We start from the raw sequence: 17,584 nt of genomic DNA, 5'->3' as shown, positions 1-17,584 counted from the left end.
TTTATAAATAACAATGATTTTATATTTATTTTGAAATATGTCCATTGAAATAAATTATTTTATCGGTCAAAGAGATCTGACTAAACAATTATTTTTTTTTGTCTTTTCTTGGTTGAACAGTTATTATATATTTTTATGTTTAATTTTTACGAATAAAAAAAATTAATCAATCCGACCCTACACTTACTTGGGTAGTAGTCACACATTACATTTGGACATTTGCGCTAGACCGATCTTTGACAAAAAAAAGTTACACAAGATTTTAATTTCTATAAAGAAACCATATAATTTTTTTATATCATTCATTAGTTAAAATTTATTATTACTACAATTTTTAGGATAACTAACATGAGAAAAAATTGTACATAATAATTTATTATTAAATATTAGTGTAAAAAATTAAATTATTAACATACACTATTTACTCTTTTTTTTAAGTAGCATCCACTATTTACTCTTAACACAATGCATTTGGTAATAACCAAAATATTAAATTTCACCTCCATTTGTATGTTGGTCATTTAAGAAGTGAAGAAAAAACTTTACTTAGTCAAATGACAAAAAATATGGCGAAGTCTGGTCAAATTTTGTTGATTAAATAATAATAAAATTAAAATTACGAAATTTATTTTAAAAATTTAGTTTAATTTTTAAATATTTACCTTTTGAATTTATAATTGTTTATTAATTATTATATTTTTTAATTAAAATATAATTAATAACGCAATATATGATTTTTCTCAAAATATATAAATAATTAAAAAAAAAAGTTTATATTAACATCGGTTTTTTGGAAAACCGATGTTAACATCATTAGTTAACATCGGTTTTAAAAAAACCGATGTTAACGTATGATATGTTAACATCGGTTTTCCAAAAAACCGATGTTAAGAAAGATACTTTATTTACAAATATGTCACCGCGTTTAACTTAAGATCGGTTTTGTACAAAATCGATGTTAATAAGCCGATGTTAAAACTGCTTTTTGTAGTAGTGCACACACACACCTTCACTTTGTTAGCTCCATACATTAATCAAATTTCTTTTTTTTATCAACATTAAATTCCCTTTATCCCTTATTTTCTTTATATTTGAAATAAAGTCTTGTTACCCAAAGAAAAAGGTTATGTGCTTTACCTGGACAAGTTAGAATAAAAGGCTAATGTTTTTTTACATTCCATAAAATTTAAGAAACAATTCCTTTATGTTCTGAAAAAACTAATCCAAAAATAAAATTACATTCTGAAAAATCCTTTCCAAACTGTAAAGGAGGTGCTTCCTGATTTTTATGGGATGCGGAAAGAAACAACTAGCTTAAAATAAAGAAGAAATGCATAAATGATACATCAAACTGTAAGCTATTATAAGCTAATGATTCCCAATCAAATTTGAGATTGGGATATCAGATCTCCAAGAAAACAAAATTAATAAAAATCAAAAGAATTACTTTTTTGAAATTTTCATAATTCATAATTAAATACAAAGCAACCCTAAATCTTGTGATCAAAGATTGTTGTGACAAGCTCAAAGGAAATTCTAGGAATGGAAAGTCCTAATGGCTAGTACACTCACTACACGAAATATATCTATAAGCTTCAGTGGTTTGTGTGAAATCTGTATAGGCCTATCCTTGCTTATGTATCCCAATGGTCTATCATTACCTTCTTGATCTTTAGCATTGACTTTATACTATTAGAAAATATGTTTTTTACATCGATTATTTATGATCTTTTACATCGGTTTTTAACTGATGTTAAAAGTATTATGATTAACATCGGTTTTCAAAAATCAATGTTAACATAAAACTACCAACATCGATGATCTAAATAACCGATGTTATATATTAAGAACTACACCAAAATAAGAGTATAAATGTTGAACGTTGACATCGGTTTTCATACAAAACCGATCTTAACGCACACATTAATATCAATTTTTCTAGAAAACCGATGTTAACTTATACGTTAACATCGGTTCTTATACAAAAGTCGATGTTAAGTTAAAAACTTTAACATCGATTCTATATAAAAATCAATGTTAGCGTATACGTTAACATCGGTTTTTTATAAGAACCGATGTTAATGTTTTGAAGATTAACATCAGGTTTTATAAATAACTAATGTTAATATACGTAAATAACATTGGTTTATGGAAGAACCAATGTTAAGTTGTATGTTAACATCGATTTTTTTTAAAAAAACCGATGTTGTTTTAAGGTCTTTTTTATATACACTTTCGGTTTTCACAAAAAAAAACCCAAAATTTAACCTGTTAAAAGCAATTTCAGACCACAATTCACAACAAACATCATTTGCATTCTGCTTTCAAGCAGCTTTTAGCAGAAAGCTACAATAAACTATGAATTGGTAAATATGAATAAATGATTTATTAAGAACTATCAATAAATAACATTCAATGTTCAAATGACATAGCAAATTGCAAAAATGTAAATCAAGTAGTGTAAACTAATTAAGTAAGCTAAAATGAATTCCCTAACATCCTAATTTTCCTAACATCCTAAGTTTGATCTCTAAGTCGGAGATAATGTTGTGCCCACTGGATGCGAAGCGCCTTTAATCTCTCTGGCTCCAATGGTCTAGCATCGTTAAAATATTGCATGATAAAAGAAAAGATAAATTAATAATGTAATACCAATTATAAGAAAATCAAGTTTGTTTGAAATAAACAATTATTGTTTCCAAGTTGTTTCTGAAACTTCCTAAGATGATGGTGGGCATTCAGTGCATGACGTAATAGCCGCACTCAGTTCTTCCTTTTTGTCTATTACACTAAATACATAATGAAATTTGGATATTAATTAAACATTAACTACAATTAGTGTACACACACATAAGCAGTATATATAAGTAGAAGTTTATTTAAATCACGTACCTTAACGATAATCCACGTAGCAGTAGCCTTGGATTTAGGCTGTGGAGTATCATCAAGTCCTTTCAAAGCACAATTGAATACGAGGAACATTTAAAAATTGATGTTGTTGAGTAATGTCAATGCAAATGTATTGAAAACAACATTGACCTATTAATTATTCCCTTAAGGTAGTTGTCTGACCTGTTATGCAAGGAACAAAACCAGACAACAAGGTTTTCCTTGGACAGAATGACCACCATTTGCCAGTGTCCGCTGCAGTGGAGACGAATATGGGTTATTGTAGTAGTATACATTATTTAAATTCAGTTGTTTTGTTTGACTTACCCATTTAAGTAGGCTCCAAGGTAGACATCGCGTTTTGAACTATACATTCAACTCTTGATGTAACTTTCGGAGTCAAACTACAATTGCCCAGATCTCTGAATAGACTATGGCTCGAGGAATCCATACGCATCGGAATTCCCCACTCGCATACTTGTTTTAGTCAGATGCCTATTGTTGTTAAGACAAAGTTAATTATGTTTGAATTTAAAGCAATAACTTAGGTAATTAACAGTAAGCTAAATTGACTTACAGAATCCATAACTGTATGACAGATATGCTGAGACATTGATCACCGTGTGCGATTTCGAAGATATCTTCGTGCTTGATGTACAATGGGAAGTCTGGATTAAACACCCCGAACACGGTAGCATCCCAATTAACATGGAAAGGCTTGAAGAAAAGCTCTGGATGGTCAATGTCATCAGATATAACGGATCATCAACCTTAATTAGGATCTGGCCTTTGTGGAGGTTTTGCTGGAGAAACAGTTGCCTGCTGATCAAACATAGTTAAATAATTACGTTGAATAAATTAATTGAAATAAAAAGAAACATATAATCAAAGTAAAATATTTGTTCTGATAAATGCTTCACGAGATGTGTCAGTCAAGCAAGGAAGGTATTAAGTGTCTACCCCCACTAAGGTAACCTCATCAGTGGGTACAGGAACGGGAGCTTGTGCATCTTTAACCTCCTCAACACCAACCTTCACATGGCCAGGTAACAAAGGAATGTTGTGAATTGTTGATCCCTCAAAAACTCTTCCTAGGGCAACCAAGCAGGGAGGATTTGCTTCGATGTACAACCTGCACTTGTCTGAGTCATCCGTCTTAGGATCGTTCCCTGATGGATCAACACAAATCTCCTTTATGCTGACACGAGGACTTGAGGGAACAACCATAGGCTCTAGAGGCAGTGCAAGTCCCTAAGATTGCATCTGGGATTGAAACTGGGACTGCATCTGGCTGAAAGATGCCATCAGCTGTTGAGTCACTTTTTCTGTGATCGACTCCTCTAGCTGGTCCCTGATTTGTTAGGTCAGCTACTATAGGTCTTCAGGAGGCAGGGAGCAAAAGTTGCGGGACGTTTATGGAGCTGATCTGAAATATTGTTTGATGGTGACACCAGATCCAGCAGCACGGACATAGCCAGGGTGGTCTGGTCGGCCAATGATGGTAGTTAGGACATCCTGACATCCATGAGGGACGAACGATCCCTGTGATGCCTGCTCCTCCAATGAATCTTGTACAGAACAAATATATTTTTCTTAGGCATTCACAGAATAAACAAACATAGTTAGAATTCTTAATTGAAAATGACTTACGATCTTCTCAGCGATTTCCTTTGCTGCCTCAGATGTCATCTGCTCAATTTTCTTGGTGCGGGTCATCTTCCACTTCACGTGGCGTCTGATGGGAGATGTAGGGTCAATGACACCGTTAGTGGTTCCAGACTGGGTAGCTTCCTCCAGTTTCTTTTTGGTCTTCTCAGCCATTAGCTTTTGTTCTAAATATTCATAACCCCCACGAGACAACATGTGAGGGGAAGTGTTTTACTTCTGGATGGTCTGTGCCTTTTTCCGCATATCCTGAAAAAATCAAACATTAATGGTACAAATTACTACAATGAATTATAACAACTGAATCTTTTGTGGAAAACAACTAAAATGACAAAGTACATACCTCCCAAGAAGGGTCTCTGCGTGTCTGACAAAACTGGACCCATTTCTCCTTGCTAATGTCGTATTTTTGACAGACAGTGTCGTCTACACCGTCCTGGTCGGCTGCAGGGGCCCATTTCCTAGTCAAGTCTGATTTAAATTCCCGCCACCTCTCGCCGACATTCTAAAGAATTTTCTTCTTTGTCCTACTATTAGAAGCTTCAGGGATTTCAAATTCCGCCTGACAAATAAAAAAATTAGGTTTTATTGTAAGTAAACTATTAATTTTAGCTATTAAAAAAATGTAAGAAGAAAACTAAAATACCTGAATATCCTCCGATATCAATTCCTTCTGAGCAGCAAGGACTTCCTTCCAGGTCTCGTATGTCACGTCGACCTTATCACGCACGAGAATCCCCAAATATGTTCTTAATTTCTTCTCGTGGGGACCATCAGCCTTGCCGGTAGCAGGATCAACGTTGACCACTGATTTCTCTACACCAGGTGGTCTAGTGGCTAACGATCTTAGCCGTGTCGCTTTGCGTGTCCACTTCACGGTAGACGAAGATGCTGATGTGTCTGAAGGAGGAGGAGGAGGAGGCGAGGCAGGTAAAGTAGCCATGGTCCTTTAAACAGAAAAACCTGAGTTAGTTAACATTATCAAAAATCACTATGAGTTATGTAAATCAATTTACCAAAATAAAATACATAATTAGAAAATTACATTAGACGATATTAATTAATTCTCCTCCATCATGATCATTATGAGTAGCATAAACGTCATCAACTTCTTCTTCGATGATGTTAGGAGTGATTTTTCTGGACAAAGGACTAACATAAGTGTCCATGTATGAATCGTCATCTTCTACATTAACACCAATTGTTTTCCTGTGTAGAACCACGCACCACCTTTCATCACAAGGGTTTTGCACATAAAATACTTGTTTAGCTTGTTCTGCCATGATGAAAGGGTCATTGTGGTAACCTAGTTTCTTTAAGTCTACCCACGTAAATCCTACATCATCCTGTCCGCACACCGGTGTTGTTGTCAACCCATTTACATTTGAAAACACAAACAATAAATTTGACATAGTTAAGCTCCCAAATTTCATCAATGAACCCAAAGTAAGGGATGAAAGCTACACAGGGATTGTCATCATGCGCACTTGCGAAGTGTTGAGATTCAGCCCTTAGGGTGACCCTGCTGTTTTGCATTGTACTTTTGTCGTCTTGTGCTTTTGAGTAAAAGGAATACTTGTTTATGTAGTATCCTTTCCAAGTTATAACATTTCTTTTAGGCCCATCTGCTAGCTTTCTTAATGTTTCTGAGGCACTTTCATCAGCAAAGATTGTATCTTTAAACCAATCACAGAAAATTTTGTTACGCTTTTTCAACACCTAGTTCTTTGACATTTTTGGATTATTTTGTTTGACTAAAGCTTCATGCTGAAGTATGTATGGAAAAACTTCATTACTGTTGTTCAACACATATAAGTGAGCTTGTAACAAATCTTCTACAGTTGGAGTGATGACATGCAGTCCTCTTGAACCCTTACCACCCACTCTGTCATCATGTCGAGACTCAGGAAGGCCAACAGGTTTAGCCTTTTCAATGTAGTCTGAACAAAATTTAATAGCTTCTTCTACAATGTACCTTTCAACAATAGATGCTTCCGGATGATGTTGATTCTTGGTATACCCTTTTAAGATCTTCATGTATCGCTCAACTGAGTACATCCAACACAGATAAACATGACCACAACATCTGATTTCTCTGACCAGGTGAACAATTAAATGAACCATGATGTCAAAGAAAGTAGGAGGAAAATACATCTCCAACTGGCACAATATAATTGCCACCTTGTTTTCCAGGTCATCAAGCTTGACAGGATCAAGGACTTTGCTACATATGGCATTGAAGAAACAGCACAGGCGAGTTATGGCTAACCTGAATTTGTTAGGCAAAATGTCTCGTATGGCCACAACTAACAATTGTTGCATCAACACGTGACAATCATGAGACTTTAACCCTACCAGCTTAAGCTCCTTCAACTTCACAAGGCTCTTAATATTTGAAGAGTATCCTTGTGGGACTTTGACCTAGCACAGACACTGACAAAAATTGATCTTCTCCTTTCTAGACAAAGTATGACAAGCTGGAGGCAAGTATATTTTTTTACCATCAGACATTGGATGCAACTGCGATTGTATGCCCATCTCAGCTAGATCTTTACGGGTATTCAAACCATCTTTCATCTAGCCTTGAATGTTAAGGAGCGTCCTAATGAAACTGTCACATATATTTTTCTCCACATGCATAAACAATGTCTAACATCTAGATCAGACCAGTACAGAAGATCAAAGAAGATGGACCTCTTCTTCCATATAAAGTCTTACTTTTATCCTTCTTTGGGGTCTTTCCAAATACCATATTCAGGTGTTCAACCTGCTAGAAGACCTGCTCACCAGTCAACGGTATCGGTGCAGTTTCATGCTCTTGACTTCTATTAAAAGCTTTTTTCAATCGTCTGTAAGGGCGCTGAGGTTTTAGAAAACGACGATGCCTAGTGTACACTATTTTTCTACCATGTTTCAATTGTATGTAGCTTGTGTCTTCTTCACAAATGAGGCATGCATGATGACCCTTAACACTGTAACCGTTGAGATTCCCATATGCTGGAAAGTCATTAATGGTACAAAAAAGCATTACACGTATTTCAAAAGTCTCCTTGCAAAACCCATCAAACACTAAAAACCCCTCGTCCCACAACTTTCTCAGGTCTTCAATCAATTGACTTAGATAAACATCAATGTCATTTTCTGGCTGTCTTGGGTCCGATATCATCACAGACAACATCATGTATTTTCGCTACATGCACAACCAAGGAGGAAAATTGTAAATTACTAGTAGAATTCATTCCTAATACGAATTTTCTTGGTTGCAAAAGCTACTGCTGAGTTATTTCCATAGAATTCATTCCTAATAGGAATCAATTCTAAACATCTTAACCAAACAACAAATACTATAAGCATTTATTTTGGATTGGCCAGATTGATTTTATATGGCATAAAATCTAAACAAATATGGCATCAATGTCCAACCATAAGATGCATGATTGCTATACTTAAATAGGAGCTTAAGAACAAATTAAACTGGCACAATAAACATCTTTAACTCTGTTTGTTTTACAGATGAAACTACAGCTTTTGGCGCTTGCAGGGAAACTTGATCGTGATTTAAGGGTTTGTTCTCATTTTCTACTTATAAATCAGTTTACTTCAATCATATCTCCTCATCATCATATGAGTATTTTGTTTAACCATAAAGAGACCTTTATGTTGAGATGTGATCAGGTATCTAGGAGGATCACTTACTGTGGCCATGAGCTAAATGAATTTGTTCCACAAAAAACCTGTGCCTATATCAGTCAACACGACATTCACTATGGAAAAATGATGGTGAGAGAGACATTAGATTTTTCAGGATATTGTCTAGGTGTTGATATTAGGTATGAAGCATTAGTGGAACTGTCAAGAAGGGAGAGAGAAGCAGGAATAAAGCCAGACCCTGAGATTGATGCATTCATGAAGGTTATAGCATTGTTAGGTCAAAAAACCAATTTGGTAACAGATTATGTACTCAAGGTTGGTGTCTCTCTTTGTCTCTACTTCAAAGTATATGAATATTACTTATATGCTTCTATTTTATTCACTTTGAACGTGTTATGAAAGATCCTTGGATTGGATATTTGTGTCGACATTGTGGTTGGAGATGAGATGAGAAGAGGCATCTCTGGTGGATAGAAGAAGCGAGTAACAACAGGTTAATTTTTTGAGGAGAAGGCATAACTAATAAACCAAAGTTTCAATATCACACATCCAATAATTAAACATCTCATGTTGTATGCTTGAGGTTCAAATAAAAATAATAAAGTGCTAACTATAAGGCTGGCTACTTGTGGTACATAATCTTATAACAACCAAGAAACTTTTCAACTAATGATTTGTAAATAAGCATTTGTAATTTTCTATTAGTTATAAATATGCTTTAATTGTAACTGTGTGTAGGGGAGATACTGGTAGGACCGACAAAGGCAGTATTTATGGATGAAATATCAACAGGATTAGACAGTTCCACCACCTTTCAGATATGCAAGTTCCGACAAAGGCAATATTTATGGATGAAATATCAACAGGATTAGACAGTTCCACCACCTTTCAGATATGCAAGTTCATGAGGCAAATGGTTCATCTAATGGACGTAACCATTGTGATTTCGCTTCTATAACCCGTGTGACATCCTGGAAATTTCTACTCGGAATTTTGTAAACGATGCATTTTGAATGATTATATATAAGTATTATTCAGTATATATATATATATATATATATATATATATATATATATATATATATATATATATATATATATATACTTCTGGTAGAAGTAGGTATATTGGGGGAAAGATATGCGGGTTAGGCCGATTAAGGAAGAGAAATCCATAACTGGATAGTTATAGATTAATTCTCAATTAATTAGTCTAAAAATTATCGTTTTGTGTGCAACTTAAAATTTAACGAAACCAACCTCTGAACCACGCTCGGGGTTTCATTCTGAGTGTTTTGATATATATATTGCTTACTTTCGAAAACTGGCCTCGACGGGTGCAGAGAAAATGCGAGGGACTGGAACTAGAGAAATGGCACGCAAATCGAGGCATGATTTTAGCATTTCAAAAGGTCGAATTTTTCTCTTCTTGTGACTGGGTATGAGTCACATCAAGAGAAAAAGTGGGCCCTTTTTGCTCCACTCAAAAGGAGACATGTGGCATACCTTTTTTTAAAATAAAAAAAAAAAAGAAAAGAAGAAGCCTTTTTAAATCAAACAGCCACGTTCTCTCTCCTCCCTCAGCCCAAAAATTCGGAAGCTTTTCTCCCTCCCTCCCTCACGTTGTTTTTTCCTTTCTTCTTCCTCACCATTGAAGCTCCAACAAAGCTCCAACCTTTGCACACCATTTTTGCTCCAAATCGCGAAAGGAAGCCATTTTCGGAGTCGTAAAGCGCACCTCTCCATTTTGGGACTTCACATTTCAGGTTTGGGTGGACTTCTTCTCACATATATTTTCGTGGGTATTGGGTTTTGGGAGATATGATGGGTAGTTTTACTAGGTTTATGCCTTATGATAGTTATTCGTGAAGAAATTTGATGAAAGCATGCTAAATGTGTCATGTTTGGTATAAGTCAAGCTTACCCATTCTGTTTTAGGGTTTTTATGATGATGCTTGTGATGCTTGTGTGCTGAAATGGCTGATGGAAAACTGATAGAGATGAAGGGTAGAGTTAACCTAGGGTTTAAAAGTGAGAATGTAGTGATATGAGTGGAAAAGTGTGATGCTTTGAGGATTTGAAAAGCCAAATCTGGATTTAGTGGTAATTGGAGGTTAGAGTGAGTTAATACTAGTTTGAAATGTCATTTAGGACTGTGGGAAAGCTTGGGCTGTGCAAAGGAGGAAAATGAGTGACCAAAGTGAAGGCAAGAGCCATTTCTAGGGTAAATTGGGTGTTGAGGAGTCAAATTTTGATTCAGTAGAGTTTTCGACGTAAAACCAGTTTGAGCAAGTTTAGATTAATGTTATAGACTTGTGTGAGATGAGAGTTTGCTCCAAAATTACCCCGTTCTCATTTTCACTTCTCAAACCTTGAAAATCCACTAAATTGAGGGGTTTTAGATACCTAGATTTTGAGTTGCTTTGGTCTGAAGCTTGTCTTTGGTTTAGGTATGATTTATACTTGATTTAGGACTTGTAGGATCCAATTTGGGCAAATTTGGATGAGGGCAAGGGTGATTTCGAAAATCTACACTTATATGCAGAATTTTGCTGTTAAAGTGTGCAGCAGAATTTTGTGTTTGTGCAAAAAATGCTTATGCATGGCTGGTTGTGGAAAGGGTTGTACATATTGGGTTTTGGACGTTTTCTAGCAGATCCCAACGGTCAAAATGTAGATTTATGTACTAGGGACCTCCAGTAAAATTTTCGAGTCGATCCAACGGTGAACGAATTGGAACGAAGAGAATGTTACTGGGGTATTCGAGTAAGAAAAGTTGTGGTATTGGTTTGTGTTTTGGGCAGAGTTTTCTGCCTCTGCCCTGTTTTTGCTTGGTTTTGATAGTTCATGATGTTTGTATGTTGAGATTGCTTGGATGTTATGGAAGCTTGGAGGGATTGATGGGGACCCGGTGTTGAGAGGAACGAGGATAAGGGCTACATGGGAGTACGTGAGCTCAGTTGAAGGTGGGCAACTGGGGATGGTGGATTTATGTGTGATTTGTGGATGTGGATAGTCGACTTGCACCATCGCCCGACCGCCACCTAGTACCACATGTGACGGGTACCCCATAATCCTACAAGCTTGAAGTGAGGAAGTGTGGAAGGGTGAGACTTCCTACTTTTATTCGTTGACCACAAAGTGGTACCTGGAGATATGTCGCGGGGGTCAGGAGACCTTGGAGACGTCAGGTGGGGTGCTATTGCCCAAAACCAAGCTTGACCAATCCCGACCCAACCCGAGCATAGTCAGTCAGTGAGAACCTATGACGTACCTAAACAGGCAAGCTCCTGGCAGTCAACCGATAAAAGAACAAAGACCACAAAGCAAGGAGGCTTGTGTGGTGGTTGGCCAGCTATGGATTTTGAGTAATATTTGGAGTATGGCCTCTGGTAATCGATTACCAAGGGTGGGTAATCGATTACAAGGCTTAAAAATGAAGGCAGGAAGTTAAGATGGCCTCTGGTAATCAATTACCAAGGATGTGTAATCGATTATCAAGGATGTGTAATCGATTACCAGGCCTAGAAATGGGATCAGGAACGTGAGAGGGCTTCTGGTAATCGATTATCAATGTTGTGTAATCGATTACCAGGCTTAGAAATGGAGATAGTATGTTGTGGAGGCCTCTGGTAATCGATTACACAGAGTAACATGCCACTGGTAATCGATTACCAGTTATGTGTAATCAATTACACAGTGCATATTGCAGGTTTTCATGTTCTGAAGCTGTGTAACTCGAGTTGAGCCTCTGGTAATCGATTACCAATGTTGTGTAATCGATTACCAGAGAAGAAAAGCCTTGAAGCACAACTTTTAATTGCATGTACTGGTTATGGGACGCATTGTGTTGCTACTGTAGTTAGATCTCTCGTGAAAGAGTCTACCCCCTTTCTTTTATTTCTTGTAGATCGTGATGGCAGCGCAGTTCATCCATGACCGAGTGGAGATGGAGTGCCTAGGGGGAGTTTGGGAGACCTTCGAAGGCAATGCGAGGTGCCGATTCCGTGGCACGATCCGACTCACGGCTACTTCGTTGGTACATCCAGAGGAACCAGCACGCACGCTTCAGCGCACTGTGGAGTGGATATTACCTACACCTACTCCATATCTACTAGTGGAGCCAGTCCAAGTGATTGAGGTGACGTCATCTGAGGAAGACCCCGAGGAGGACCTAGAGGAGCTACCTCCTCCAGCCTGCTGTGGATGCTCTTGACTTTCTAGAGGGTGATGAGGACCCACTCCCTGAGGTGGATTCTCCCGAGGACGTCATGTCGGCATCTGAGGCAAACTCTACGGAGGAGAGCGATCCTGGAGGGATAGCGACTAGCGGAGGTTCTTCATCATAGCAGACGGCTCCTTAGACTAGGATTATATACTTTTTGGGGGTGGGTGTATCTAGTACAGACTGTTAGGTTTACTCTTTTTGTTTTTATATGGGTAGACCTATTGTATAGGAATTTGATGATTGTATACATGTGGCTGAAGCCACATTGGATACCTTTGCTCTGGATGTCACTATGTATTTTTGCAAAACTCCCATATTTTGGACAGCTTTAGATGATGAAGGTACTTATGATTAATCTTGTTATTTGAGTAGAAAGTGTTAACAAACTTTATTTGAAAGAGAGTTCATCGACCGCATTTTATTTTATTATTTTACATGTGACGACCTAAAATGATGACTGGTATACTTTTATTTTTTTTGAAAGAACAACATATTTTAGAGGTTACGCGTGATCAGAAAGAAATGACTCCGAATAGAGTTATGAACTGGCCATTCAGGACTCTACAGTGATGATTTTCCTTCTGAACTTAATTACTGTGAAAAAGTGAAAGAAACGAAGGAAAAAAAATCCCATGGTTTTTGTTATTTAAATCATTACTATTAAACCAGTCATTATTTAGGGACGCCACAACCCACACCAGAGACATTTGAAGTCTTTGATGACATTATCCTACTTTCAGAAGGTCAATTTGTATATCAAGGTCCACGTGAGAATGGGTTAGAGTTATTTGAACACATGGGTTTCAAGGGTCCTGAGAGAAAAGGAGTTGCTGATTTTTTACAAGTAACATCCAAGAAAGACCAGCAACAATATTGGTCTAGAAAAGATGAACCTTACAAATATGTTTCCGTTCCAGAATTTGTGCAAGCTTTTAGTTCATTTGACATAGGAGAGCAACTTGCCACCGAGCTTGGAGTTCCCTATGATAAGAGCCAAGCCCAACCAACTGCCTTAGTGAAAGACAAGTATGGTATAACTAACTGGGAACTATTTAAGGCATGTTTTTCAAGAGAATCACTACTCATGAACCACAGTTCTTTTGTCTATATATTCAAAACAACACAGATAACAATCATGTCTATTATTACATTTACTCTGTTTCTTAGAACAAAAATGTCAGTGGGAACTGTTGAAGATGGAGAAAAATTCTTTGGAGCATTATTCTTTACGCTAATAAATGTGATGTATAATGGGATGGCAGAACTATCTATGACTTGTCATGCTATCCCATTTGTTCTTTTACTGAGTGCTTAATTTTCTATGTCTATTTAATTGTTCAGCTTCTATGATTGAGTTGGTTGCTAAGATGATAAGTGAAGGCCGAGGTTTAGAGTTAATGCCAATGGAACTAGATCCTACTACCCCAATAACTTCCTATAGGTGAGTGTACAAAAATATTTTTGGAGCAGCACATATACTCAGACAAGCCTGGATATCAATCAATAGGGTCAGACTCTGATGTAGCATTAGCATTAACGCCGATGCATTATTTGGAAACTAGAATGTTATTAAATTATAAACTAATCTTCTTTTGCTCTTCAATTATCACTTATCAGTCCAAATTGTCCGGCATAAAGTGACAGTAGTTGTTAGATTAGCATGGTCTACCACACAATCTTTTTAGTATAACCATTTCATTTTTTAAAATGCCTCTGTTATGGAAGAAGAGCAAAATATAGAACACTTTGAAGCAGCTAAAGAGGTATAAGAGGCAGAACAATATGCAGCAACAATAGACACAAAAGAAACAACAAAAACACAGCATGCAGAATAACCAATCAAGGCAGAACGAAGAAGGTCAAATAGGGAAATATACAAACAGCAATACCTGAAGGATTATGCAGTGAAGTAATGATGTGTTGGCACAAACCTTCTAGAAGCAGAATATCCCAAATCTTGGTGTCGTTAGATATTGTCTCTGGTAGCAATTTGTTTTGCAATTTGTTTCTTTCCTCAAAGGCACTAGCTGCCAAAAGTTGTTAAGAAATTTGGTCTACAAAGAGCATGCTTCATATGTGCTATATACAGGCTATAACAGACTCATAATTTCATGCTAAAGTTTGTTTTACTTGTTCTGTTGTGTATGATGTTCTTTGGTGTATCTGGTTTGGAGAGAATGATTATATTCTCACGAGATTTCTTTGCATTTAAATTCGTTATAGGATTCTATGCATTGATATTTAAGGCCTGCCCATCTGAAGTGAAGACTACCTTTCATTTTTTAACCTCTTAGGCTATTTTTTATGGGATCTTGGAAAATGTATTAGTCCTTGCAAGTAATAATTAAAATGGGTTAAGTACAAGTATGGTTGCAAACGGGTTTGGTCCTATATTGAGTATGAGGAAGTTTCCGCACATAAAGGCAATTTATATGCTTTGGATGCCATAGTTCCTAGTGATAGGGAGATCAAGAAACAGGAAATAAAATTTTTAGAAAATGATGTGCTTCAAAAGGATGACACCACTTTAGACCATGAAGTTAGTGGCATTAGTACAGAGACAAGGCTACCTGTGAACCTAGAAAATTGCATGGAGATAAAACTCCCGAAAGTTGAGCCCATAATTGAGCAAATTAGAAGTGAAGCTTTAGATGGAGTATAAGATTCTAAGGCTGCCACAAGTCCTACTAAACATTCTAATTAGAAGGATAAGGAATATAGCAGGAGTGATGATTTAAATGGATTATCTGATTCTAAGTCTACCACAACTGCCAGCAAAGATTCCAATCATACGAATAAGAAATTTGGCACTACAGAGGATGACTACCTTAAAGACGCTGGTGTTGAACCTAGAATAACAAACCATAAAAAGCTTGAACCAGCAACAGAGAATGACACTCAACCCAAATTTTGCTCAATTGGCTGCTGACAACAATCTCAATTGCTAAAATAGCTTACATCAACTTTGAAAAAATCAATTTCTGAATGGCCAACCTATGATAGAAACACGAAACAAAATCCCCTTTGTGATTCCTATACAAAGATACCTCAACCCTCTGTTACATTTAAGCCATACATACAAAGGGGACGAGGTACCAAGTAACTTGCTTAATGTTGTTAGCCTTAGCATGGTTCCTCTTAATATGGAGACCATTTCTTATAACAAATTTAGAGATGAAGGACTAGTTTATGTTGGCTGAAGTAGCATTACTAAAAATGCTGCTTTTTGCCAATAACCATTGCAGTATCATATAGTCCAAACATTGAACATGATGACTACAACAGCTAACACAATGTCATGCATTTGCAGGGACCAACCTTGGGTACTAGCGAAGAGAATGTTTTCAAAAGAGGATAAGTCATAAGTCAATGTTGTGGTTTAACAAGTTCTGCAGCCAATTGGGATTTTTTTTTAGAAATTATTTAAGCAAAAAACAACAAGCAGATTTTCAAGTTGGGATATTTTTTTAACTAAATCTATCTTCTAAATTTCGTAAGCCCATACCTTACTACATATTATAAATAAATGTATCTTCCTAAGACAAAAGTGGAGTAGACACAAAGTAGAAAAGGTCAACAACAGTTTTAGTATCCATGCCTAAAAAAATGAAGCTAGGTGCTTATAACTTGGATCATTGATGTGTCTAAAGTGAGAAACAGATAGGGCTATAGCTTAACTAAGTTTCCATTCCCACTACTGAGAGTGAATGTCAGAAAGTTGTTCCTCAAGGGTTTCTTTGAGGTGTTTGTCAGACAAGAAGAAGAGTGTCCTAGTTGTCAAAGGTGCAAACATAATGAGGTTGTTGCTTCTTTGTCAAATTCATTATGGTGTGTGATCTTAGGGGGACTGGGTCTAGGGTACAGAGAGAGGTTTCCTTGTTAAGTTTTTGATGGTCTAGGCATAATTAGCTCAATCTCTGTATTTGCTAAATGGGTGGCTAAGTGTGGGGTTCATACAAGATTGTCCTTGTTAGGTTGTCAATGATGCAAACATAATCAACCTAGCTTGTCTCTATAATTGTTATTATTAGTAAAAAAAATATCAACAAAATCAACTATTGTACTGCACTTATAATCAAAATTTAAAAGTTTAAATAAATACCTGAAATTGAACAGGAACAAACAATAATACTACCCTGCAAAATTATTCAGAGCAACCTACAAGAAATAACAATATCACAAAATCAGAGCCCATAATTGTGAGCTGCTGTTGCATTTTAAAACAAAGCTATACAAAAAACAATATACAAAATACCAGTATGAGAAAGGAGTGTCATCCTTCGTGTCACAGAAACACCAGAACTGACACACAAGATGCCTCCTTTGCAACCAATAATCGTTCATTGAGACCACCCAATTCAGACCACAACACATAAAAATCGCACTCTCAGATTCAAAGAAATTTCATTAAAAAAGACAACTAAAATTATAAAATTTAACAAGGCATACAGAAGTATAATAGATGAAACTCAAATTAATGATTAACAATCCTATGTGTAAACATAAGCAAACCAATAATTATAAGCAGTGTCAACTGAAAAGGGTGAACAGTAAACATTACCTATAAAAGGGCTGATGACAACCTCGTACTACTTTGGAATTGGGAAAAACCACAAATGGAATGTATCAAAGCTCAGAATACAAATGAAAACGGAGGGGTATTTATGTTTTTTGCATTTAACTCAAACAAAACAATATTTGTGTAGGGTTAGCACACGAACTCGTTTGCGGCAGAGACGAACTCGTTTTGCGACAATGCTAGCTTCAATCGTGGCAGCGCAGTTGAGACGAAGGAGAAAGGAGCAACGACACGGGAGAAAGGACAATAGGATTTGAGCGCGTGGGGGCCAAAATTAATTCGGCTTTTTAATTTATGATGAACAACATCGATTTTTTTAACAAAACCGATCAGTTAACCACTTGAGGTTAACATCGATTTTGTTAAAAAAAACTGATGTTGTTCATCATAAATTAAAAAACCGAATTAATTTTGACCCCCGCGCGCTCAAATCCTATTGTCCTTTCTTGGTACTCATAAATACGTTCCCTTGAAAGAAAGAAAAAATCAATTACACAAACAACTAAGATTTAGTCAAATCACATACCAAAACGGGCAGGGTCTGAGAAAATGTTCATTATATTCTTGTTTTGCTT

General features: G+C 36.4%; 1 long non-coding RNA gene across 3 annotated transcripts; it reads right to left on the bottom strand.

The window, feature by feature from the left end:
- Positions 1–2,981: 2,981 nt before the first annotated feature.
- Positions 2,982–17,347, bottom strand: LOC121175074 (uncharacterized). Of its 3 annotated transcripts, XR_005892081.1 has the most exons (9): positions 17,152–17,347; positions 16,992–17,062; positions 16,533–16,566; positions 5,201–5,501; positions 4,898–5,116; positions 4,540–4,803; positions 3,467–4,457; positions 3,217–3,384; positions 2,982–3,144 (listed from the first exon to the last, which is right to left on the bottom strand). It is a non-coding gene; the product is annotated as an uncharacterized lncRNA (long non-coding RNA). The 3 variants fall into 3 exon arrangements; XR_005892080.1 differs by lacking the exons at positions 16,992–17,062; positions 17,152–17,347 and adding an exon at positions 16,686–16,981 and having other exon boundaries at positions 16,533–16,588; XR_005892082.1 differs by lacking the exons at positions 16,533–16,566; positions 16,992–17,062; positions 17,152–17,347 and adding an exon at positions 5,600–5,985.
- Positions 17,348–17,584: the final 237 nt, after the last annotated feature.

This window comes from Glycine max, chromosome 6 (assembly GCF_000004515.6).
Source record: "Glycine max cultivar Williams 82 chromosome 6, Glycine_max_v4.0, whole genome shotgun sequence".
NCBI classification, from domain to species: domain Eukaryota; kingdom Viridiplantae; phylum Streptophyta; class Magnoliopsida; order Fabales; family Fabaceae; genus Glycine; species Glycine max.
This window is presented reverse-complemented; position numbering and strand designations above follow the sequence as displayed.